The sequence below is a fragment of the Mercenaria mercenaria genome, chromosome 3 (genome assembly GCF_021730395.1).
Source record: "Mercenaria mercenaria strain notata chromosome 3, MADL_Memer_1, whole genome shotgun sequence".
NCBI lineage: Eukaryota > Metazoa > Mollusca > Bivalvia > Venerida > Veneridae > Mercenaria > Mercenaria mercenaria.
In genome coordinates, this window is record NC_069363.1 from 2,001,788 (window position 1) to 2,027,199 (window position 25,412).

Genomic DNA, 25,412 nt, shown 5'->3' on the forward strand with positions numbered 1-25,412 from the left:
GTTTTTATGATGTTACATCCGTGTCCAAAATTTTTGACCTAGGCCAAGTGTTCTAAAGTTATTATCCAGATACCATTTAACTGTTCCGGATCATTGTGACCTTGACTTTTGACCCACTAAACCCCAAGTCAAAAAATTGGGCCTGCATTTTATGATGTTAAACCTGTGTACCAAAATTATTTAAATCTGTGAGGCCTTTCATAGGTTATTGCGTTTTATTCCGTAAACCATGAAAACCAACGACTTGCTGACCGACCCAAAAAGCTCACCCTATATACCCGCAAAACTTCGTTTGTGGGGTATAATCAACCCAAAAACTTTTGCAATCTATCTTTGTTACTGTGATAAGTAATGCCAAGTTACTTGAGAATCCATGTAGCCCTTGCCAAATTTTGTTGACTGGACAGAATGGGATAGCCCGATACTGGTACACACATCACGTCCTATAGACCTGTATAAATTATGATATGGTAGAAGTTAACTGGTTATGAAAATACAAAGTTGCATAAAATTTTATAGTAATTACTGAAACATCTATCTATTCTAAAATGCCCAAAGTTACTTCATACTTTATCAAAACTGTAAAACTGATTACATTCTGAAAGGTGACCCAAATTTTTGTGAAAGCAAGGGCATTTTAGTGTTGTTTTTTAAAATTTGAGTTGGCTCCCTTGAACTGTAAAACGAAAGATCAGTTTGTTTGTTTTTGTTCAGCTATTCTGTAACTCTAAATGCAGCTTGTAAGTGGTAAATGATTCTTAATATAAATTATCTGGTTGTTTATTAATATTTCTATATGACTGCCAAGAAATCCAAAATTCCACAATAGTTCCCTCATACAGCTTGTAGAACAATACCTGCATCTCTTCAGTTCTGAATTAATAGTCTGTAACCATTCTGCTCGACTGTTGCTTCACACTACAAAAAGAGAGATTTTTCAAAATTTATAACAAGAGGGTCATGCTGACCCTGGATCGCTCACCTGAGTAATATGAGCTACATGTTTCAAATGTCAAACTGATGATTTTTAAAATATTTTTGGAAGATTTTCTGACGGGCCAATTTTACCCCGGGGGTCATGATTTAAACAAAGTTGGTAGAAGTCTACTAGGCAATTTACATGTCAAATATCTAAGATCTAGGCCTTCTGGTTTATTTTTAGCAAATTTATAAAGATTTTCCTATGTAAAATCAAGTGACCCTTGGGGCGGGGTCAAAATTGACCCCGGGGTCATGATTTGAATAAATTTTGTAGAGTCCACTAGGCAATGCTACATGTGAAATATCTAAGCTCTAAGCCTTCTGGTTTATTTTTAGAAAATTTTTGAAGATTTTCCTATCAATCAAGTGACCCCTGGGGCCAGGTCAATTTTGACCCGGTGGTTATGATTTGAAAAAATTTTGTAGAGGTCCACTGGGCAATGCTACATGTCAAATATCTAAGCTCTAGGCCTTCTGGTTTATTTTTAATTTTTTTTAAAGATTTTCCTATAGAAATCTATGTAAAATCAAGTGACCCCTAGGGCGGGGTCAATTTTGACCCCGGGGTCATGATTTGAACAACTTTAGTAGAGGTCCTCTAGGCAATGCTACATGTCAAATATCTAAGCTCTAGGGCTTCTGGTTTTTGAGAAGAAGATTTTTTAAGATTTTCCTATGTAAAATCAAGCGACCCCTGGGGGTGGGGTCAATTTTGACCCTGGGGTCATGATTTGAACAAATTTGGTAGAGGTCCACTAGGCAATGCTTCACACCAAATATCTAAGCTCTAGGGCTTCTGATTTTCGAGAAGAAGATTTTAAAAGTTTTTCCTTTCGGTTGCCGTGGCAACCAGAGTTCTGCATGGAATTCAATTCTTTGAACAATTTTGAAAAGGGGCACCCACGGATCATTCCTGTGAAGTTTGGTGTAATTCTGCCCAGTCGTTTTCAAGAAGATTTTTTTGGAAATTGTTGATGGACGACGCACGACTGACGATGCACGACAGACATCAAGTGGTCACAATAGCTAATCTTGTCACTCTGTGAAAAAAAAACAACATAGAAATACTAGATGTACATAATTATAAGGAGCCACTGAACAATTTAATAATTACCTTAAATCTCCTACATGTACCTTAGAATTAAGGTCAAAATATTTTTTTATTATAGTTAAAATTTTATGCAAAGTTTGTTGGAAGTGAATCCATGCATGTAAATAAAATATTTAGACAAACAAGAAATATTACCTTAAAGGCCTAGATTTTGGCAGTGGGCCAAGGGATTTCTGTCTTCACCAGCACAGTTGGGGGCTAATGACCATCACAGTATGGTTCCAATAAACAAGGGTCAGTGTTTATTGGAGAGTCAGTCTACCTTACAAGTGTATCAATTAGTGAGAAGGGGAAACAATGTAATTTATTTTAAATTAATATATAATTGATAACTTTTAAAGTTATACTAGTTTTGTTTTTTTTTGGCATTTCTATGTAAAGAAAAATATTTTTTGATCAAACACAGTAATAAGATAATCAGAAACTTATTTTCACAATAATGAAATAATGATAAATTTACTTAAAGAAATATGCAAGTTTTTATTTTTTCAAAATCTGTCTGAGAATTGTGATATTTCAGAAAAATGCGACTTTCACTCATCTAAAGCTTGCAGAGTACTGTAAATAACATTTGTTGAAAATTGAAAACAGTATGTGCATTTCAAAGTTACAAAGCAAAGCATGAAAAAAAGTCACTTGGCAACATACTGAAAGTGAAAATTCAGTATAGATGGAACACAATACTTTTATGTTCAAATAATGTTGATAACATGAATACAAGAAACCCAATTTCAAATTAGAAAAATATTGTTTGTGAGCATAAAGAACTCATGAAGTTTTCACTATACTTGTGTTTTATTATCATTATTATTTTCAGTATTATTACTGTATCTTTAATCATCCTTTATGTAATATAATAATAATAATAATAATTATGATTATTTTTATTATTATTATTATTATTATCATTATTATAACATTAAAGTAATAGTTAATATCATCTATATAAAAATAATAATTGATATTATTATCATTCCACATTCACTGAAGAAAATTTAATTTCTTTCAACTCCACTGCACACATCTTCATGGTCCAGTTGGGGTCCCTGCTGTGCTAATTGCCCTCTAATCAGTTACGGTTACATAATCGCTGATAAGCTGCAGATAAGATGGGAGTTGTATATTGGATTTGGGGGGGGACACTTATATAGTAGTGAATCTAGGCCTTTAAGGTATTAGGCCTCTAATAGTAATGTTTAAACAAGAGCACCGCCTTGCGGGTGCTGACGCTCATCTGATTTTTTTTTGTGTAATAGAAATATTGTCCTACCCATGATTTTCTAAGTCTAAAAAGGGCCATCATTCTTGCAAAAAGCAGGATAGAGTTATGTTTCTTGATGTTCAGTGTCCACTTATGATGGTGAAAAACTGTTGCAAGTTTTAAAGCAATAGCTTTGATAGTTTATGAGAAAAGTTGACTTAAACATAATACTCAACCAAGAAAATGATTTTCTAAGTCCAAAAGGGGCCATAAATCTTGCAAAAAGCAGGATGGAGTTATGTTTCTTGCTGTACAGGGTCAACTTATGATGGTGAACAAGTGTTGCAAGTTTTAAAGCAATAGCTTTGATAGTTTAGGATAAAAGCTGACCTAAACATAAAACTTAACCAAGAAAACTGATTTTCTAAGTCCAAAAGGGGCAATAAATCTTGCAAAAAGCAAGATGGAGTTATGTTTCTTGATGTACAGGGTCCCGCTTATGATGGTGAACAAGTATTCCAAGTTTCAAAGCAATAGCTTTGATAGTTTAGGAGAAAAGTTGACCTAAACATAAAACTTAACCAAGAAATCTGATATTTTCTAAGTACAAAAGGGGCCATAAATCTTGCAAAAAGCAAGATGGAGTTATGTTTCTTGCTATACAGGGTCAGCTTATGATGGTGAACAAGTGTTCCAAGTTTCAAAGCAATAGCTTTGATAGTTTAGGAGAAAAGCTGACCTAAACATAAAGCTTAACCAGGCAACGCCGACGCCGACGCCGATGCCGACAACCGCTCAAGTGATGACAATAACTCATCATTTTTTTTCAAAAAATCAGATGAGCTAAAAATGGCATTTGCTTGGTATATTCTTACAGCTGACCGTGCTTCGCACTTTACTGCAAATTTTTTAAAACTTTTACCGTGCCGTTTTTTATAAATTTTGTGTAATTTATGGTATTTTCTCAAGCTCAAATAGAGACAAATTTCAAAGTGGCGGCCTTTATCTAGAACGTTTGCAGAGAATTCATTATACCATTATTTTTTATGAAAGAGTCATCAAACTATTTGTAAACAATTATAAAACTAAAAAATAAAAGTGTCAGTATCATTTTTTCTAGGGTGTCTCAAGAAAACAGATTTAATGAGACAGAATTCTATCTCCAACATTGAAAAATTTAGGTCGAATCCTGCGGGTCTGTTTTGAATTTTGCTCACTTCATTAAAAACAAGAGCTGTCTCCATAGGATGACACATGCCCCTGATGGCACTTTAAACTAGAACTGTCACAGGAGTGACTCATACCCCCACCATACGGTCTTGTCACAGAAGAATGGCAACCATAAGGAATCTTAAAATGTTTTTACTTTTTACATAGGACTTATAATAAAAAAGTTAGAAAAATACCTAAAATATTGAAAATCTAAAAATAGGATTTCTAAAAATAGACTAATTCCTGGAATTTAAGGGGAAGAAACTCAGTACAAAGGTTAAAAAAAGGTAACTTCCCTTTGGCTCTAAGCCAATCAGAATGAGATATAGTGAAAATACATCAAAATTAACCTTAAATTCTAGGTAAAAGGGGACACAATTCAAGAAAAATAGTGTCAGAGTTATGCACCTTGTGTCACATGATGTAGGTGATGAGGGGGAACATCTATTTTAAGTCTGAATCAATCCATTCAGTAGTAATTGAGATATAGTGAAAATACATCAAAATTAACCTTAAATTCTAAGTAAAAAGGGGCATAATTCATGAAAAATTGGTGTCAGAGTTATGCACCTTGTGTCACATGATGTGGGTGATGAGGTGGAACATCTATTTTAAGTTTGAATCAAATCCATTTTGTAATAATTGAGATATAGTGAAAATACATCAAAATCAACCTTAAATTTAAAGTAAAAGGGACATAATTCATAAAAAATTTATGTCAGAGTTAAGCACCTTATGTCACATCATCTGGGTGATGAGGTGGAACAACTATTTTAAGTTTGAATCAAATCCATTAAGTAATAACTGAGATATAGTGAAAATACAACAAAATTAACCTTAAATTCTAAGTAAAAGGGGACATAATTCATGAAAACTTGGTGTCAGAGTTATGCACCTTGTGTCACATGATGTGGGTGATGAGGTGGAACATCTATTTTAAGTTTGAATCAAATCCATTCAGTAGTAACTGAGATAAAGTGAAAATACATAAAAATCAACCTTAAATTCTAAGTAAAAAGGGGCATAATTCATAAAAAAAAATGGTGTCAGAGTTATGCACCTTATGTCACATGATGTGGGTGATGAGGTGGAACATCTATTTTAAGTTTGAATCAAATCCATTTAGTAATAACTGAGATATAGTGAAAATACAACAAAATTAACCTTAAATTCTAAGTAAAAGGGGACATAATTCATGAAAACTTGGTGTCAAGAGTTATGCACCTTGTGTCACATGATGTGGGTGATAAGGTGGAACATGTATTTTAAGTTTGAATCAAATCCATTTGGTAATAACTGAGATAATAGATATCGGGACGGGACGGGACGGGACGCGACAAAACTGACTCCTATATACCCCCCTCAAACATGTTTGGTGGGGGTATAATGAATAGTTATGGCCGATGTTAGAGTTTAGGACCTTTGACCTACGGAGCTGGGTCTTGCGCGCGACACGTCGTCTTACTGTGTCACACATTCATGCATAGTTATTTTAAAATCCATGCATGAATGACAAAGATATGGACCGGACACGCCTATCAATGCACTATCATGAAAAATGACCTTTAACGTCTAAGTGTGACCTTGACCTTTGAGCTATGGACCTGGGTCTTGTGCGCGACACGTCGTCTTACTGTGGTACACATTCATGCCAAGTTATTTGAAAATCCATCCATCGATGACAAAGATATGGACCGGACACGCCCAACAATGCACTATCCCTTAATGTCTAAGTGTGACCTTGACCTTTGAGCTACGAACCTGGGTCTTGCGCGTGACATGTCGTCTTACTGTGGTACACATTCATGCCAAGTTATTTGAAAATCCATCCATCGATGACAAAGATATGGACCGGACACGCCTATCAATGCACTATCCTTTAATGTCTAAGTGTGACCTTGACCTTTGAGCTACGGACCTGGGTCTTGCACGCGACATATCGTCTTACTGTGGTACACATTCATGCCAAGTTATTTGAAAATCCATCCATCGATGACAAAGATATGGACCGGACACGAAAAATGCAGACAGACCGACAGACGGTTCAAAAACTATATGCCTCCCTTTGGGGCATAAAAAAAAACTGTGGGGCTGAAGTAAAACCTAGATCTACCTACATTTCTTCCACAATATGTAATCTAAAGAATGAATGCAAAATAGAGAACTTTTACTGCATGTTATTCAGTATTTTTAAAGATGTCTAACTCTACCCCTTCTATTTCAGAGATATATTCACTTTGAACAGCAAGAAATCGCTTATCAAATGAATATTTTCCACTTCTGTATAATAAATCAGTAACAAGTGCAGAATAGTGCAGCTTAAACCTGAATCTTCCTGAAAAATGGTTTAATGCCTTAATTTCGAATTCCATTCACTAAGGGCTTTAAAGTGTTCTTTTTAAAAATTGAGTTACCTCCCTTCAATTGTAAAATTTGTTTTGTGTTTTAAAAAAACTTCAGGTAATGGACCCATTATAGTGCACCTCCTTTTGAAGAGTATTTATTAATAATTCCTACAATAAACTACTTTGACTAATTTTTCAGGAAGGTTCAAGTTCACGCCGCACTAGGACCAAACGTTTTTTCTTATTATATCTTTTTATAGTAATTTAAACTGTTTTTCAAGACTTACAACTGACTGATTGTACAAAAGCGGAAATTTTTAATTTGAAAAGCAATTTCTTGCTGTTTAAAGTGAGTCTTACTTCGCATGAGGAAGGGTTCAGGGTAAGACATCTTTGAAAATACTGAATTACATGCAGTAACAAGTTCTTTATTTTGCTTTTACTCTTTAGTTTACATATTGTGGAAGAAATGTAGGTAGGTTTTACTTCTACCCTATGGTTATTTTTGAATGAAATGAGCAAAATTTAAAACAGTCTCACAGGACTTGGTTGTAAGTTTTCAATGTTGGAGTTAGAATTCTGTCAGATTCAAACCTTTTACTTAAGGCTGCCTAAAAAAAGTGTTCTCAAAAGTTTTATGTTGCATTTTATAATTGCTTATCAATACTTCTAGTAGGTTTTTTTTATCAAAATTATTGGTGTAATGAATTCTCTGCGAATATTTTGAACAGTGGTTATCACTTTGAAATCTGTCCCTATTTGAGCTTGAGTAAATATCTTAAATTATGCAAATTTAAAAAAAGATGACACAGTAAAAGTAGTTTAAGAAATGCAACACAGTGCGAAACAATATTGACTTTAAGACTGTATAAAGTTAATGCAATTTTTCAAACATTACAATTACAGGTCCAACACCTTTATGTAACTATGTATTCAGTTCTTCTATAACTCTGCAGCTGCCTTAGATGTAAATGGTACTAAATATGAATAATCTGTTTACTTGTTAAATGTTTTCTATGCTGGCCATCCACTATGTTTTCCATATACACCATGCTGAACAAAGACCCGCATCTCTTATGATCTGTAACTATTCTGCTTCACTAACACTTCACAGGTTTTCACTACAAAAGTAGAAACACTTTTTTTTTTAAATATCAAGTAAATCCAGAAAAGTTCTATAGATATACATTTAAAATGTTATAAAGATCAGTGCTAGCCAATTAGTATTTACTCATCATAATTCTTGTGAATGAGTAAAACAGTACAATCTGAAATTGACTAGGAGTAACATATGTATTGTGTATATAATGTTTATGTTTGTTTGCAGTAAATCAAGATTTTGCCTATTTATAGTGGACAGTTGAATGTTACTAGAGCCAGACGACGGAAACCCATTTTTTGCTTGACTATTCGGAGAATAAGGAGAGCTATACTACTCACCCTGGCATCGGTCAAATTTTTCTTTAATGTCAAATATCTTGAACACTATCAAAGATATTTCAACTGAAACTTGGAATATATGCATATAGTGACAGTGTGCATATGTAAGTGTGCACATGTAAGACAAGGGACATTACTCTGTCAGCAACTTCTTTAGAGTTGTGCCCTTTTTAACTTAAAAAATTTGGTTAAAGTTTTTGATAAAGTCAAATATCTTGAACACTATCGAAGATATTCATTAAAGACATGGACTACTTGCATACAGTGACAGTGTGCACATGTATGACAAGGGACATTACTATGTCAGCAATATTTTCAGAGTTGTGCCCCTTTTTAACTTAGAAATTGGATTATAAGAATCTTACATGCCTGCCTGTGTAAGACGGGTTTTCCCTATCCGAGGGACAGTGTGGAATGGAAAACTGAGCGCAGGGAAAACAGCTGTCTTACACAGGCAGACATGTTAGATCACTTTTCTTGCCTATCATGTTCAAAATAGATCGTGGAGACAAATAGGTTTAGGTATTTCCTAACATTATATATAAAGTTTATGACGTCACAATGGTACCAGTACTACGTGACGTCACCTTTGTGCACGCTATTTTAGACAAGGTTTTTCCCTAGGGAAAGACAGGAATATCTATCCCCAGCACGTGCTCGGATAAATGTATATTTTCCCCGCTAGGTAGGCAAGAATAAAATTATTCATAATGATAACTATCTCTGCAATGCAATGATATATTGGATTCAAATTTCACACGTCTTTAGCGTCAGTAAACAGTCACAAGTCCAGGTCCTAGAAGTCTAACTGATATTTTAACTAAATTATGTGCCTTTTTATACTCAGAAAATTATTGTGTTAATAGAGTAACATTCTCTGCCTTTGTAAGTACTTGGGGGCTATTGTACCAAAACTTCACACATGCCTTGTGGTCATTGCATACAGTCACTGGGCCAATAACGCTGAATTTTATTTTAACAGAATTATACACCTTTGTCTACTTAGTTCATACTGAGGTTTTGTATGCAACTTAAAATCTTTCTAAGTATTAGGGACTATTGGATTGAGACAACAAAGCTATGTCAAGGGTCAGTGTATAAGGTCGCATATCTTGGACTTGTATTTCAACAGAACTATGCCTCTTTTTGCACTTAATGTGTTAATACTGCATACTGCTATTGGAATACTTTCAAATTACAGCAGGTTTTTATCATTTAGACCCTTACTGTGACACAGTTCTAGCAGTACTATTATATAATCCATTTTATTGACAATCCTTTGAAAAGTTGAGTGTGCTGTCACCAGACAGCTCGTTCATTTTGTACTAAATGCATAATGCACACTTTAATTTAATTTGTAGAGCTTATTCCAAACTGCCAGGGTTTTCTCAGAAACAGACACATGCTTTGGTGATACACTAATTACTCAATCCAATAATTTCAATGATGTTTTAGAAATCACTTTCTGTTGGTTTAAAATATGAGTAGTGCTTGTTCACTTTTTAATTTCTTTAAAGATGATATTTTGCTGTTTTCACCAGACCAGAAGTTGATAATTTTAACCAACCCCACTTTAAAATATACTACCGTACCAAAGCAGTACCATACTTCTAAGTTAATGCAAACACCAGGATGATGGGAATATTAGCTAGACTGACACATTAAAGCATTCAGATGAATTAGTCATTGTGTTTCTGTTATTTCATATACATTTAAAAAATGCTTTCAATAAGTCTGGGGTCATATGACAATGGTAAAATCATTCACTGACAAGTACATGTAGCTATAAAAACTTCTTAATTGCAGTAGAGAACACAAAGGGTTGTAGTACATGTATGTGGAAAGGAGCCTGAAAATTAACTACATCAAGAGGTGCTCAAAAAGGAAGTGTTCTTGATCCAATGCTGTTTTGACACATGCTGCATTCTAATGGATTTAAACCTCTTAAACATGGGCAAATCATGACATGCATCAATGATCTACCTGATAAATCTAAATATCCACTGTAATTCCCTCTTTCACATGTAGAATAAAGACCTGCATCTCTTCAATTCTGAAGTAACTGGTCTCTAGGCATTCTGCTTTCCTTGTACATCACACTACAAAAGAGACATTTTTCAAAATGTTTAGAAAGATACATGATACAAAATACCATATCAGATACACATATACCACAATAGAATGAAGCAGAGCTTTTAGTGTCTTTTTTAAAAATTGAGTTACCTCCCTTCAATTGTAAAATTTTAAAAAAGAAACATTATGAACATAATGACATGAGTTTTTGTTTCTAAACTATCTTAAAAATACAAAATCAAGAAAAAACATGTTTGAGAAAGGAATCAAACCTGGACTGCCTCAGCAATAAAAACTTTCCTACCTTCTTGATACTTCTTGATAAGTATCACCATAGGTGAATTCGTACGACAGCTAAAGGCACTGACCTCCAGATTTTCGCTGAAAACGATTTTTCTTTCAAAGTGAAGTTTGGCTAAATTATGAACATCAGAATATGAATTTTCATTTCTAAACCATCTTATAAATGCCAAATCAAGAAAGAAAAATGCCAGAGTCAGGAATCGAACCTGGGCCGCAAAGGCAATAAAAACTTCCAATATGTCTTTACCAGTATACACCATTGAGGAATATGCATTTAATGGCCATTAAACATTGATGTTTATAACTAAGACAATTTATATTGAGTGGAGAGTTACAAGCACTATTCAATTTTCAGTGTAAAAATTAGTAAAAACAACTAGTTCTCATGTGTTTCCACAACATATAGTCTGTGAGTAATTAAGTTTCAAAGCTTTCTTAAAAAACATAGCATTAATTTCCTGATACAATGTATTTTCTCTTTTCTCTTTTTTTTTGTTGTTGGCAAGTTACGTTAGAATGACACATTAAAGCATTCAGATGAAGTCATTGTTTAAGTTAGTAAAAAGTCATTGTGTTTCTGTTATTTCATATACATTTTTAAACGCTTGAAAATTATCAGATATGCGTATTGTATATGCATTATTTCAATGTGCTAATATGCATCTTATCTGGAGCCCTGACATATTATTAAAAATCTTCTAATATTTCAGTTGGACAACACTTGAGTGTATAATACTGATAATAAGCACTGTGTGATAATACATTATATATTCTTAATTTAAACAAGAGCTGTCACAGGAGGCAGCGCGTTTGACTATTTCGATGCTGGATAGTTAAACTGGGCACATCTGAGGAAACTAGAGCTGTCACTGGAGTGTTTAATGACTTCAATTGTGGATGAAGATATTGCACAATAGCCTGAGTCTATGTCAAAAATATCAACTTAAAGTAATAAGAGAGGTAAAGATAAAATGTATCAAAACACTATTTATGTATATCCTAAGCAAAAAAGGGGCATAATTCATTAAATATTGGTGCATGAGTTATACACCTTGTGTCATATGGTGTGGGTGATGATGTTGAAAAACTATTTTAAGTTTGAATCCAATCCATTCAGTAGTAACAGAAACAGAGTGAAAGTGCATCAAAACTTTAACCTAAAATTCTAAGTAAAAAGGGGGAATAATTAATGAAAAATTGGTGCCAGAGTTATGTATCTTGCATCATATGGTGTGGGTGATGATGTTGAACAACTATTTGAAGTTTGAATCAAATCTGTTCGGTAATAACAGAGACAGAGTGAAAGTGCATCAAAACTTTAACCTAAAATTCTAAGTAAAAAAGGGAAATAATTCATGAAAAATTGATCCCAGAGTTATGCACCTTGTGTCATATGATAAGGGTAATGATGCTGAACAATTGTTTAAGTTTGAAGCAGATCCATTCAGTAATAACAGAGATAGAGTGAAAGTGCATAAAACTTTAACCTGAAATATTAAGTAAAAAGGGGAATAATTCATGAAGAATTGTGCCAGAGTTATGCATCTTGTGTCATATGATGTGGGTGATGATGCTGAACAACTATTTTAAGTTTGAATCAAATCCATTCAGTAATAACAGAGGTAGAGTGAAAGTGCACCAAAACTTTAACCTGAAATTCTAAGTAAAAAGGGGGAATAATTCATGAAAAAATGTGCCAGAGTTATGCATCTTGTGTCATATGATGTGGGTGATGATGCTGAACAAATATTTTAAGTTTGAATTAAATCCATTCAGTAATAACAGAGATAGAGTTAAGTGCATCGAAACTTTAACCTGAAAATCTAAGTGAAAAGGGGGGATAATTCATGCAATATTGGTGCCAGAGTTATGGCCCTTATGTCAGATGATGTGGATGATGATGAGGAATAAGTATTTCAAGTTTGAATCAAATCCATCAAGTAATTACAGAGATAAGTTGAAAAAGAAAGTGTAAAAAAACTTTAACCAAGGTGGGGACGCAGAAAGATGCCGACACCGGGGCGAGTAGGATAGCTCTCCTTATACTTCGTATAGTTGAGCTAAAAATACCTTCAATATGTCTGGGGTTATATGACAATGGTAAAATCATTCAAGTACATGTAGCTATAAAAACTTCTTAATTGCAGTAGAGAACACAAAGGGTTGTGGTACATGTATGTGATAAGGATCCTGAAAATTAACTACATAAAGAGGTGCTCATAAAGGAAGTGTTCTTGATCCAATGCTGTTTTGATACATGCTGCATTCCAATGGATTTAAACCTGTTAAACATGGGCACATCATGACATGAATTGTGTCAATAATCTACCTGATAAATCCAAATATCCACTGTAATTCCCTCTTTCACATGTAGAATAAAGACCTGCATCTCTTCAATTCTGAAGTAACTGGTCTCTAGGCATTCTGCTTTCCTTGTACATCACACTACAAAAGAGACATTTTTCAAAATGTTTAGAAAGATACATGATACAAAATACCATATTAGATACACATATACCGCAATAGAAAGAAGCAGAGATATTAGTGTCTTTTTTAAAAATTGAGTTACCTCCCTTCAATTGTAAAATTTGCTTTATCTTCAAAGTTCTTTAAAACTGCAGTTTGGTCACATTATGAACACAATGACATGAGTTTTTGTTTCTAAACTATCTTAAAAATGCAAAATCAAGAAAAAAAATGTCTGAGAAAGGAATCGAACCTGGACTGCCTCAGCAATAAAAACTTTCCTACCTTCTTGATAAGTATCACCATGGGTGAATTTGTATGACAGCTAAAGGCATTGACCTCCAGATTTCTGCTGAAAACAACCTTTCTTTAAAAGTGAAGTTTGGCTAAATTATGAACATCAGAATATGAATTTTCATTTCTAAACAATCTTATAAATGCCAAATCAAGAAAGAAAAATGACAGAGTCAGGAATCAAACCTGGGCCGCAAAGGCAATAAAAACTTTCAATGTCTTTACCAGTATACACCATGGAGGAATATGCATTTAATGGCCATTAGATATTGATATTTATAACTAGGCCAATTTACATTGAGTGGAGAGTTACAAGCACTATTCAATTTTCAGTGTAAAAATTAGTAAAAACAACTAGTTCTCATGTGTTTCCACAACATATAGTCTGTGAGTAATTAAGTTTCAAAGCTTTCATAAGAAACATAGCATTAATTTCCTGATACCTAAAATTTTCTCTTTTTTTTGTTGTTGGCAAGTTACGCCCTAGTCCAAATCCGCAACTCTAGTTACTTCCCCTGACAATCCATCCACTACAGTACATCAAACTGAAATAAAATGAACTGAAAGTGATAATTATGCAACCAGTTGGACTTATTACGCCCCAACTGGGTTAGTCCAAAATATTGGATGTGTACATGCTCACTGTACCTTCAACATTCATTATTTTATTATTTTACATTTTATTTTCAACTTGCATTGTAACTCTGACATAACCAGTACTAGCGGAAGACATCAAAATGTTAAAAATGTTAGGGCTGATCAGGGTACGTACAGACATCTGGGTAAGTATGGATTAATTCACTGTCAACGGTCATATGTCACATGGGTTAATCCAGACCATTTTTGATTAAAAAGACCTTTGCCTGAGTTTTCATTTTTTAAGGTAGAAGAAACCAGTCAATCACGTCAAATTCTTTCTGATGTTGTCAAAATCAAATGCGGTAACATTTAAACATGCACTGTGCTCTGTCCACTTTAAGGTGGTCAATCACATTTAAACAACATTTAATGACATTTTTTACTTTTTGTATATTCTGGTAGAGAATTATTTAAGGAACAAAAAGACCGATTACACAGAGTTAGATTCCTATTTGAAATGTATATTTTATTATTTTCATAAAATTTTGTAATTACTCCCCTTTAATATGAAAGTATATAAAAAGCTGGGTATTTCTTTTTATTTCGTTACAATGTCTAGTTTTACATTTGCATTTGGTAGACATATCAACTATTGAACAATCTGAACCAAAATGCAAGTTTAAAAGCTGTGTGTAGCTTCTGAATTCATTTATTTCCAATCTATCTTGGTTGCGCAACCAAGATAGGCAAAGGGAGGTAATAATAATTTTTCAAACTTGCGTTTGTAATGAATTCCATCTAAATACATAATTTTTAATGCAAATATTTTACAAATATATTACAATATGTCTAATATTTATACATTTCCTTAGGCAAAGTATGTTTATCAAATTTATACTTATGATAAAATAACTCTATCTTGGTTAGGCAACCAGGATAGGAAAATGAAATTTTAAAAATACCTCCAGTGAAAATCTAATTTGTATTAAGTGTTAAGTGAACATAAATGAGTGTAAATGATCAGATGCTAAAGTTTCAAACAAATCCGTAACGGATTTGTAAAGGTATAAACAGCATTTTCTGAATATATTTTTTCACACAATCGGACATATGATGCCTGATATATATAAGTTTGACATTTTTTTTAAAGAAAAGCAACAAGAAAAACGGAATACGTGCGAAAATGCTTAATGTACATACTTTCCATATTGTTGTTATGTGTCGAAAAAGTACGGACAAATGAGTTGATTGTTTGAATTTCTGATAATTGCTTTTCTGTTCTTTTCCAATTATAGCATTTTGCCAGTGAAAATGTGGAAAAGTAAGGATTCCCTTCTGAGATGGAGCTTAATGACTGTTGGACAGTTAAAGACATACATGCTGATAAAATTAAACTTAGTAAACAATTACAACACATATATGAGCATGAATACGTGTTCGACCACCTTCTGAGTGAACATGATTGTGTTTAGTTTACTTGTGAAAAGTATGATTGATAGTCAGTACTTAAATATGGTTCTGAGAGAGTGCATATACACTCAACAAAATTCCTAATTGATCAGTTTATATTGTATTACTATTTTGTTAATAATGCATGTATTCACACGAAATTTCACATACTGACATTTGAATAGGTACTGCAGCTAATTATTGATTTACTTTTGGTGACTCACAGCCAAAGTAACCGCATTAGGCATTTTGACTAACATTACATATTTTGCACGTGCAGGGCATGTGCACCAACATGCACGTGTTGGTTTACACTTTTGGCATTACTGACGAAAGTCCTACTAGAAAAACACATATCATGGTGAAATTGACACTAAAGCAACGCGATGAAGCTGTCGGAATGTTGCTAGCCGGGACACATTTACGACACGTGTGTAATTATTTTGCAATTTCAAAAGAATTTTTATATAATTTGTTCGTAACTGTTACTTTGATGGTTATTTCCATTCTTAATCTTATTTCTGTTTACAAGAACCTTCAATTGTTGGTTATCTACCATCCGCGCGCTTTTGGCAAAATTTGACCCAAGGACAATTCATTGAATTGACCGATTTTGAGTATTGTTGTAAAATTCCGACAGCCCGGGCGCGTTGCTCTTGTGTCAATTTCACAATGATACGTGTTTTTCTAGTAGGATTTTCGTCAGTAATGCCAAAAATGTTCACTAACAAGTGCATATTGGTGCGCATGCCCTGCACATATAAAATATGCAATATTGGTCAAAACACCTAATGCGCTTACGCTGGCCATGAGTCGCCAAAAGTAAATCAATAATTAGCTGTAGTACCTATTCAAATGTCGGTATGTGAAATTTCTTGTGAATACATGCATTATTAACAAAATAGTAATACAATATAAACTGACCGATTAGGAATTTTGTTAAGTGTTTATGACACTGTTACACAAGAAGATGAAACAAGTATTGTATGGGTGGCTAATAAATTTGGCTGGAAATGCAAGGATAGTGAGCTTATATGTTTACTAGACATAATTTGTAGTGATACTTTAAGTTTTGATGCAATTTGCTCCATTAAATACAACTACAAACATTATGAAAATAAACCAACAGATTTTAGTAAATGTGATTATTTCTTGTTTACTTGTATCAGGTCGCATACATAGCTTTGATCCTGTCAACAGTTAAACAAAAACAGACAGGTGATAATTTATTCAACTATATTCTTATATAATCATAAGCATATCAGTGTGCCTAAAATAAGGGTCTTCGTCCTATTTTTTCAATATGCCTAAAATGTGGGTCTACACTAAATGGGGTAAAACACAGTTGTATAGTTCCTCGGCTCTACAGTCTGCTGTTAAAGTATTTCAAGATGGGCCTTTGTCTATACGGAAGGTAAACAGAAACCTTCCACGTGCCTAAGTCAACCATAGGTGACAGGATTAGGAAAAACATGAACATCATGTACTTAATGGCAGGCCTCCGCATATTCCAAAGGGCCCTTAAGTGATATCAAAAACAAAGTTGTTGAGTGTGTGAAGATGGCTGCGAGGCGTGGATTCTGAGTGTGTGAAGATGGCTGCGAGGCGTGGATTCTGAGTGTGAGAAGATGGCTGCGAGGCATGGATTCTGAGTGTGTGAAGATGGCTGCGAGGCATGGATTCTGAGTGTGTGAAGATGGCTGCGAGGCGTGGATTCTGAGTGTGTGAAGATGGCTGCGAGGCATGGATTCCGAGTGTGTGAAGATGGCTGCGAGGCGTGGATTCCGAGTGTGTGAAGATGGCTGCGAGGCGTGGATTCTGAGTGTGTGAAGATGGCTGCGAGGCGTGGATTCTGAGTGTGTGAAGATGGCTGCGAGGCGTGGATTCTGAGTGTGTGAAGATGGCTGCGAGGCGTGGATTCTGAGTGTGTGAAGATGGCTGCGAGGCATGGATTCTGAGTGTGTGAAGATGGCTGCGAGGCATGGATTCTGAGTGTGTGAAGATGGCTGCGAGGCGTGGATTCTGAGTGTGTGAAGATGGCTGCGAGGGGTGGATGTTGAGTGTGTGAAGATAGCTGCGAGGCGTGGAACAGGGCTGACTAGGAAACAAATTCTGTTACGAACACAGGTCTTGTGCAGAGTCAAATACAAATGTATAGGGTCAGGTTATACTACATTTTGAGCAGGCAAAGACTGGTGGGAAGTCCTGAGGTAAACGCTGCCATCCTGATGTAGTCATTAAAAAACCATAGAAACTTACCTCAACAAGAGCCAATATGATGAATAGGGAAGTAATAAGTCAATACTTCAAAGACCTCGGTAAGTTTGTGTTGTTTCTTACCATTTCTTGCATACTGTACTAGATAAGTAGAAAGTGCTATCTCATAATCATATAGGTATTCTATATCCTACACCCCTTTTGTGGATATTTAAATAAACAAACCTTACTTCCTTAATCCGTGTATGATAAAGCTTTTGTGATGACATGTCGCATGCAAGTTATGACTTATTTTTCTGTTCGTAGTCAATTATTGTTATATAAAAGTAACACACAGGGAAATGGCATCTCGTAATAAAGAAACATCCAGCCTTCTAGAAACTGTTTTCCTTCAGTCATTCTGCAGAGCCTTGTTACCATTGAAAACAGTTCCCCTTGGGCTAGATTTTCCTATCTGCACCTTGAAAGTGTGATAAATACTTATATTCCAAGATGCTCATCATTTTTTTCTGACACTTCCCTTTTAAGCGGAGTGCAAAGCTTGGATTAAACTCATGACCTTTCAATCCCAACATTATTCCAGACAATGACTTTGGACCAAGTGAGCCCAATGATGTTCCTAGCAGAGCTCCAGATAAGCTGCGTATTTGCGTATTTACGCAATTAAAATTGCAGAAAACCCAATTGAATTCATACAGTGTGCGTACTGAAACGCAAGTAAAATTCCTAATACCCAATTCGTAAAAAATAGCTTGCGCATCGCATTTTCCTTATAACTAGAACGGGTACGAGACTTTAACGCTAGATTTGACTGACTGGTTATACGTTACCGCAGAACAGGTTGCAATTTATAGGAAAAATCACAGGACCATTCAGTCGGCTGTGTTATTTGGACGCTTTGTAAACAATTTTACGCCGATAAAATGTAGAGGTTGCAGGAAAAAACATTGTTGCAGCACAAACAAACAAATTAGTGGGATATTTTGCTGTTCAACAATGACAGTTATCTGTTTGTGACGATGTAGTGTCACCAATACTGGATGACATCTTTTGGGAGAATGCATATTGCGGTGACCACATCGTTCGGGATATTGTGGATGAACTGATCTCCGACTGCATTAAAAGTGAAAAAGAAAACAACAGTATGAAACATTCATTACAATTCTAAATGCATTTTTGTATTAAACATTGAAGGGTGCCATTAAAATACTTAGTCCTGTTTAATGATATATACCATGTATATTGTAAGCAAAAAAATACTCAATTGTTAGTGCGAGATTGGTAAAATACCCAACTGGTTTTAGCAAATACCCAATTACTTCTGAAAAGGCTGGGTAATGATATTATTTTTACCCAATTCAAATTTCCAATACCCAATTCAGACAAAAAGTGATGGGTAAATACCCAATTGCACCAAAAGCTTATCTGGAGCTCTGCCTAGGAATCCAGATAATACTGATAAACCAAATGAAACATGTCCAATTAGGAAACCAGCAGTTTAGAATTGTCGCCAGTAGTTCAGAACAACTTTGACCCATACTGCCAAGTGTTTCTGTCTCTGAATTTGACTTAGTTCTTGTTACAACCGATGTCACGTGCCGCCTGTCCAGAACACTTTGGACATCAGTGACCCCTGACAACTTTTGCATTTACTCTCCTGAGGACAAATAGCTGCTGATCCATTTCTTGATATGAACAGGAATCAAAGAGTTATCTCCCCATTGGGATCTAACTCATACCAGTCCCAACTCAGGAGTGATTCTCTTGACAATATTATTGAGGCAACTTTCATTTGGGCCTCAAATACTCAGACTTGAAAAGCAAAAGAAGAGAAGAAAAATAACTTGTTCAGTTACATAAACATTGGTCTGGTGTAGATGGTCTTACCTGAAAAACTATACTAACAACTAAGCAGGCAAGTTTAAATGCCATTTAGTGCCATGTTTGCAATGAAATAATAAATAAATAACATAAAATTATTTTAAAAAAGATAAATTTGTCCATACTTTGCGTGCTGTATAACAGCTGTCCAGTTCGTGGAACAGCACTGAGCTGGGTTGATTCCTATCTGCGCCCCAGAAGTTGTCGTGTAAGTGTCAATTCAACCATGTCATCTCCACGCCAATTAAATTGTAGCGTTCCACAAGGGAGCTGCTTAGGACCGTGGCTATATTTGACAAATGCGGGGACAATGTTTGATGTTATTCCGCTGTCGATTTCAGTTTACGGCTTTGCGTATGACCACACTGCTAATAAACGCTTTAAACCATCATCTCCAACAGTAGAATCCCAGGCAATACGAGAACTTGAACAATGTGCTAAAACAATCAACAACTGGATGAATGAAAATAAGCTGAAAATGAACACTTCCAAAACCGAGTTCATCATGTTTGGTAGTAGGCAACAGCTCTCTAAGTGTTCAACTGACAAAGTATGTATTGTAGGTGATGAAGTGAAATCAGTGAGCTTTATTCGATATCTAGGTGCATTCCTGGATGAAAACTTGAATCTAAAAGAGCATGTAAAACGAAAGTGTAGAACAGCAATGCTCAACTACTTCAGAATAAAATGTATCCGGAAATATCTTACCAAAGAGGCTACCGAAACCCTTGTACTGTCATTGGTGATATCCCATTTAGATTACTGTAATGTCATTCTATATGGTATTGCTCAAAGCGAAGTAAACAAAATGCAACGAATTCAGAACATGTGTGCAAAATTTGTCCTAAATCAAAGAAAATATGACAGTTCCAAGCAAGCGCTGTATTACCTTCACTGGCTACCAATCAAAGCCAGAATCTCATTCAAAATGCTCACCTACATGTACCATTGTTCAGTTGGAAACTCTCCAGAATATCTTTCTGAACTTCTCGTAAAACAAACACAGACAAGGAACTTGCGTTCTTCAAATTCCTTTACTGGGTGTTTCGTTGTTCCTTTCAACAAGCGCAAAACGTTCAGCGACAGAAGTTTTGGTACTGTTGGACCTAAACTCTGGAATGAATTGCCGCTCGAAATAAGGAACTCAGACACAATAGATGTTTTCAAAAAGAAGTTGAAAACTCATTATTTTGGAAATTACTATGCACTCTTTTAGAAACTGTGACTGTATTTTTTTAAGAGATTGAAGTAACGTGAACTGGATGATTTTATTGTGTAAATACATTCGAATTCTTACTTGATAACAAACACTGTCTTACCGTATCTTAATGTTCTAATATCTTATTAATCTTATCTGATGTCTGATCTTTTTTTTTTTAATGCTTACTAAATAGTTTATTCACAATGATATTTATGCTCATTTATGTTATATGTCATTAAATATCTTATTTTTTTGTCGTATTTTTATGTATTTGTAAAACGCCATTGAATATGTTTTCCGTAAAAATAGGTGTTTAATCAAATAAAACAGTTTTCAGTTTTTTTTTTTTTTCAGTTTTTTCAGGTCCTCAGCAGGTTTGACTAAATGGAAGATAGCTAGATAGATTTAGCATAATGGCCGATACCCCCCTTACCGTAAAACCGGGGACTGGCGTTTATAGGTGGCTCATACCGGAAAACGGGATTTATCCTAGAGTGGGCAGACTAATGCTCGGCGCATACTAACTCTCGACATATATCATGTTTCTCTGGGAATTTCTTAATATATATTTAAAATATCAGCTCTTGTGAGTCTCTTTTCGTTTGTTTACATCACACATAATTTTATCCAAGTGCGGTTCATTTCCGGTATGGTCACATGTTCACAGTAGAGCAGACGATGCAAGGCTAAAAGCCATTCAGTTTTGTGTTCTACTCTCATTAAAACAGATTTTCTGGTAAAACATTTATAGAGAAAAAAAGCATTTTTCTTTTTAATAATTTTATTTCTTTATACTTAAATAAACTATGAACCCTTATCATAGCATTTAATACGGACCCATTGTACTGCACTTTTCTGTAGCTTATGCTGTTTAAGTAATTGATATATGTGGACTAATGATACTTTTGAAAAGATTTCCAAAAATAATGGAAATAAATCATCAAATATCATAAGTTATTGATTTCCTGAAGTTAGACTCATAGCATTGTGATAAATTATCTTCAAATGAATTGCTTAAGGTAATTGTTGTATAAAATACGTGTTTATTCAATTTATATAATTATGCAGAATAGAGAGAGGGGTAATTTACATACATGTTTATGTACTTAAAAAAATCAGTTAATCAATACAACATAATATTATGTCTTGTGTTAAATATGTCTTATCAGGGCTTCCATTAGGATTAAATTTCATGGAGTCAGGACTGCCTAACATTCAGATTTTGGAGCCCCTCTTAAATTTTCTTGGAGTCCTACATAGTATCACTTTGTAGAATGACCTTCAATACCATCAGCATCATCATCACTATCATCATCATAATCATTACTATCATCATCATATCTAATCGGTTCAGAACAATGTGTAAAGTAATAGAATTTAGAGAAAAGGACCTCTAGACTGATTAGAAAACATCTTATTTAACAAAAAATATTTTATTGTTTTTCTTTTATATGTAGAGCAACAGTCAGCATTTTATTAAAATCACCATACTTTAATACTGTTGTTCAGGTACAAAACAAAAATCAACTTAAAAATATCTAAAGTACATTTTACTTGGAGTAGAATTATGTCAAATTACGTCATTCATCTTGCGATACCCAACATAAAAGAAAATCAATAAAGAAAAATTTTGATGTCTAGCTGCCATGTGCTGGTCGAAATGTGTCAGAGGTAACAGTTTTTAATAGGAGACAAACTGAATGTGTTTTTTCTCTTCTAAAAATACTGTAAAAGAAGGATTTATCATTTATGAAAATCCGAAGTAAGTAGCAAATTTATTACCGATCGGAAAAAATGTATTAATTTAAACTGGATGTGAAATGTCATTTGCTAAAAGAATATACTTATTTTTTATTATTATTAGTTACTTGCTGAGTTTTTTGTGCTGAAATTATCGATATTTTTCACAATTAGTTACTTTGTCTTCCTACTTAAGAGCTTGTTTCACCAATTTAATCCAAGCCTTTTATTGTCGGCAATTAACGCCTTCTAAACATATCAGCTGATCTGGATAACGGTTTACATTTACAGACGTTCTCTATCAAACACGATGCTTTCACATGGTCACACACTTCAAACACTGCTGGCAGTTTTTACGAGGCTGTCAATCATCAAGAGTTAAACCGCTTTGATTAGTTATGGGGCGGAGCTAATCACGTCATTCTAGTAAAGTTACGTCACTGTGTATTGATTTTGTCGTCCTTTGAAAATATTGGAAGTCCTTTGTATGCCTCTAACATTGTGTATTGGCGTACGGACCATAATTTCTGGCGTGTTTTACACCGGGACGCTGCTTAATGCAAGCCCTGTGTCTTATACTTCACTTTAATACATAAATAGTTCAAAATTACAAACTGCAGGTTAATATGCCGTATGCCAAGCGTTGGTATACTTCCCCATGAACCGCAAAGGTTTTACTGGTACTATTTTTAGGTTTGCCTATTACGTCACGGTGTGACTAGAAATATGTAAACAATATGGTTGAATGCTCACAGATTGTTTTACAAACTGACGATAAAAAAGTACAGTAGGTTAATGTAAAATCAGTTTCTAGATTTAAAACATATAGTTTTTACGCCGAGCATTGGTCTGCCTACCTGTACAGTATAGTGTCGATATCGACTGTACGTTCTAATTCTATTATGACTGCTCACTCCCTTACGTTTGTACATTCTGGCATGTGACTTGATGAAGTTCAGCGACCTGCAAATAAGTTATCACGCCTAACAGGAGCGAATACGTGCATACTAGTACAAAAACATCTGCACAAAAATGTTCTTTTCTTCTGGGACAGCCGGTGCAAATGGCGTATTTTGGTTAAAGGGAAGTAACTGTGCACTACCGAAAATAAATCAGTAGGCTATATACCAATAAAAGAAATTGTTCTTTGTTTCATATAAAATTCAGCTACTTCAGAACAATTTTATTACAGTTTCTAGATTTTCACTCCGTCGTAGACTTATTTTCCACAAGATATCCATACATTTGCTTCAAGAAAACGAAAAGAAAAAGGGGTGTTGAATAGTATGCAGTAAAATGCAAGTCAACTGAAGTCAGGTACCCTCAAATGGAAAAATTAGGATCTATTTATTAGGAACTTCTTTCGACCGAATTACTGCATTATGACCAGTATGTTATCGTTGATAAGGCGTAAAAATGGTTGTTTTCGACGTACCCTTAATTTTTGGCCAGACCCTAAATGTTTTTATGGCCTTGGAGAATACTTTTTTTTAACAAAAGTTGCAAAAATGCACTTTTTATGCTTAAATCATGGCCAGTGATGTTAGAAATCAACTTACTGATGTTTTAAAGAATAACCGCCTTATGTAACCCCTTATTAGTATTTATTTTTGACACAAAAATAATAAAATAATTTCCGAAAAGTCTCCCTTGATAAAAAAAATCAAACCTACTTACCCTATTTTTTTTCTCAAAATTAGCCCAAAACCCAGAAACGCACTAGAGGCCACTATTACATACATGTATATTTCAAAACTGACCTCCCAATCGAAAAGGGAGTAACACATCCATTGCCTCAAAATTTAGACCTCAAAATGCACCAGAGGCCACCATTTCATGCCTGTATTAAAAAAAAATCAAGGGGAGCGCCCCCTGAACCCACCCCCTAAAATGAGGTTGTACAGCCACCAGTAGATGCACCAGAGGCCACCATTTCATACCTGTATTTAAAAAAAATTCCAGGGGGGAGAACCCCATGATTTCCGTAACATAGACGAAGACACCCCTCGAACACCTATCCGCATTCAGCGCTTGCTGTGCACCTCGGCGTTGACGTCCTTATTCTAGATTGGTGCCTCCCACCCCCACACCCAGTCAAAATTTCCCATGCCGTGAATTCCCAGTCCAATATTACCACTTTAGATTTTCGCAGTAGCGAACTGTGGCAGGTCTATATCTGCATGTAGTTTTCGTGTGGCTATCGGTGTGTAATAACATTATCGTATTCGCATTGACCGTTAATTATAGGCTATAGCATTTATTTTTATCCATCGGTATTCAACAAATTAGAAGAGTTAAAGACCCACCAATACCAAATGGTCTACTTTTTCTTCCAACATGAACTTTGTGCAAAAAATTCTGGTAATACTGGTATCATACAACTATTCTACAAAATGACAGGCGGACAAGCTAAGCCCTGTTTTCATAACTTCATCTGCAAACTTACTCAGTCATTCTCTTCTCAGTATAGTTTTATAAAAATAGAATAGTAACTATCTTACACTGTATATAGAAACAAAGTGTAGTCTAAACTCACCTTAATACATGGAAGTACCGTGCATGCTACTACATTAATTGAATAATAAATTTAGTAATATATTGCCTTAGCCTTATATCTGTTACTGTCAAACTGTAATTACATACTTGTTATTTCTCATTTCTCCATACAAAAAAATATATAATTACAATCATGGAACAATCTGACTGAAGTACTTGATCTTCTAAACGAAGATCCACGAATGACCTATTCTCATTCATCTTTTGTATATTTTTGATTTCCAGAATTGCTATTTTTATTTTCATAAATCTATTTTTTATTTTAACCAATCAGACAACATGTTCGAATGTCAAAGATTAAGAAAAATGTGCAGGCAATCAGCGACTCGAACCCGGGACCCGTCGCTTACAGAGCAAGTGCTC

General features: G+C 34.7%; 1 long non-coding RNA gene across 2 annotated transcripts; it reads right to left on the minus strand.

Annotated features, from left to right (window-relative positions):
- Positions 1 to 708: 708 nt before the first annotated feature.
- Positions 709 to 24,968, minus strand: LOC128555458 (uncharacterized). Of its 2 annotated transcripts, none has more exons than XR_008370066.1 (7): positions 23,351 to 24,968; positions 13,870 to 13,971; positions 13,418 to 13,481; positions 12,996 to 13,111; positions 10,274 to 10,389; positions 7,851 to 7,971; positions 709 to 918 (listed from the first exon to the last, which is right to left on the minus strand). It is a non-coding gene; the product is annotated as an uncharacterized LOC128555458 (long non-coding RNA). The 2 variants fall into 2 exon arrangements; XR_008370067.1 differs by lacking the exon at positions 709 to 918 and adding an exon at positions 2,246 to 2,354.
- Between the last annotated feature and the right edge of the window lie 444 nt (positions 24,969 to 25,412).